The sequence below is a fragment of the Montipora foliosa genome, chromosome 3 (genome assembly GCF_036669935.1).
Source record: "Montipora foliosa isolate CH-2021 chromosome 3, ASM3666993v2, whole genome shotgun sequence".
Classification (NCBI taxonomy): domain Eukaryota; kingdom Metazoa; phylum Cnidaria; class Anthozoa; order Scleractinia; family Acroporidae; genus Montipora; species Montipora foliosa.
The window spans coordinates 21,822,441-21,824,940 of NC_090871.1; the positions used below are offsets into that span (position 1 = coordinate 21,822,441).

Consider the following 2,500-nt stretch of genomic DNA (forward strand, 5'->3'; position numbering starts at 1 on the left):
ATACCATAATGCTCACCCTAAAAGCTAAAGATATTTGCTTCTTTGTGTCAGAGCACCTTCACAATTCCGAGATTAGCTTAGGGTGGCCAAGCACAGTTTTTGCGTGTGCTCTCAATGATTGCAAAAAAATAAACATGGCTTCAATACAGCAATCATTTTTATTAGCTCAATGCTTCTGCTATCTGTACTATTCTTCCTCACTCACTAATTGCACAAATCCCATAATACACCTCTTTTACCCCCCCCCCCCCCCCACCCCCCCAAAAAAAAATCTGCATAGGCATTGTTTTCGACAAACAACGGTTATGCAAAAGTTTTGGGGGGTAATAGAGGAGTATTATGGGCTTGTGCAAGTAGTGAATAATTGAACAAAGTGTTTTGATGGTTTTAGTCTTTTATGAGAAAATATCAATGTACCGTATTTACCCGTGTACAAGTCGATCCCGTGTATAAGTCGACCCCATTTTTGATGGCAAAAAAAGCAATTTCTTAATTTCTTTGTTCAATGTTACTGGGACACTAATCTTGTATTCTTCGATTTCTGGAAATGTGGATACACAAAAAAATCAGGGCCTCAAGCGCTTAATAGTTTTGTGGTTCAGCAGTTGTTGTATATGCGGACATTTTGTCCTTGAGTTTCGAAAAAGTTCTCGGAAAATCGAACATGTAAACCTCAAACTAACCTGTTTCGTTGTTCAACGATAAAGGACTTTAGAGGATAAGCACAACATCACAGAAGCAGGAGTCAATCTTTGAAAATAACTTGCGAACGATGTGGAAATGTGCAAGGTTTAATTGGTCCTTGACTTATAATTCCTCACATGACAAACAAAACAAAACTCATAAACCAAACAATACAAGTTTGCAAAAGCATTTAAATCAGCCAGGCTTGTATAAAGAATAAAAAACAATCATTACCAACCAGCATTTTCACGCAACACGAGTGACACTGCTTGCACGCAAACACAAGGTATTGCGCCAGATTACTAAGCCGTTGAATGATCGCGTTTGTTTGAAGAAACAGAAATGCCTTCTAGAGCTTTCCGCCTTTGGAAAACAAAAATTTCCAGTGTCTATTTCATATTTGTGCTTGTGAGTATCTTCAACATTTAGATTTGGACAAATGCTTTTTCATTTCAACTGGAATTGCTTACATTCATTTTGAAGTCTTTTGTCATTCATTTTGAAGTCTTTTGTCGGCTTTGTCCACTGCGTTCGTTATGCCCAAGACAACATTATTATGTTAATTTTGAATAAATTACTTAGCTGGAACTTGGCTCAAAATCTTTGACCCGTGTATATACACGGGTAAATATGGTATGTTAGAAAAGGTAACGATGCAAAGAACTCCGCAATTCGCAGATTTTTCTTTGTTATCGAAGAACCCAACCAAATGCAGCGCATGCGTGGTAAGTTTAAAAATTGCAATTGAATGTGGAATAGCTTTCTCTGAAATACGCCCATTTCTCGAGAACCACTCATTAGAATGTAACAAAATTTGGCACGAAAATACTTTAAGAAATAAGTAACTGGAGTATTGAAAAAAATTTGAACTTTAACAGAGGAAATTCACCTTCGACAAGGGATAATTAAAGATCTCTGTCAAATTATTATCAAAATAGTGTTAACTTGTGAGCATCGTTACAAGCTTGTTGCATGCAAATTATAAAGAAAATCTAACAACCTGATTTTCTGCACATAAACAAAACCGATTTTAAAGGCCTGTTTATATTTATTCATGAATGTTGCCATGACAACGGCATGTACTACATGTACATATACTACAACGGCTTAACTATAAAAAAACCGAAGTTCGTGTTGTTTATTTGCTTGCTACCATTTTTGGTGACCAAAGGATCAAGGGCTTTAGCCACCTTATAAGACCTACATACCGGTGGTCTAGACTTATTCAATGCTTGTTGGTTCAGTATTGGGATACGTATCTCCAGAGTAGGCTGCCCATTGCTTCACTATTTGTCTAATGTAAAAGTCTGTTTCACTTGATCTCTACAAAATTCGCCTTTTGTAATGACTGTGCTTTATCCATCTTTCTCAGCAGAGAAGACTCAACAAAACATACATGTATATAATTTCATTGTAGATGTCTTTGCTGTAACTTTCATTACAAAAGAGATGAAGCATCAGGGGATAATGACAATGTCATTGTCAAAATCAATTTTATTACATATAAACACCAATGAAATACCAAGTTAGCTTTCATGCAAAAATCTTCACGTTAAGGTAACATGTTATTTTCACACGTCAAAAGATCATTGCAAGTTGCTACGCCTTTCAATGCCTTTCGTGAAATGATTTAGACTGCATTTCATTAGTGTTTTATATATTAAAAATAAAAGGAATATTACATGGTGGTTTGAAGATATGAAATTTCTCTTCTCGTGTTGAAAAACATTTCACTCGTTTGCTGCCCTCACTCGTGAAAATTTTTCAACAGTCAAAGAGAAATTTCACATCTCCACACAGCCAGGTAATATCCTCT

General features: G+C 36.0%; 1 protein-coding gene across 1 annotated transcript in view; it reads right to left on the minus strand.

Annotated features, from left to right (window-relative positions):
• LOC137997061 (transmembrane protein 39A-like) overlaps window positions 1-2,500 on the minus strand; it is an 18,635-nt gene that overhangs the window by 13,746 nt on the left and 2,389 nt on the right. The window lies entirely within an intron of this gene.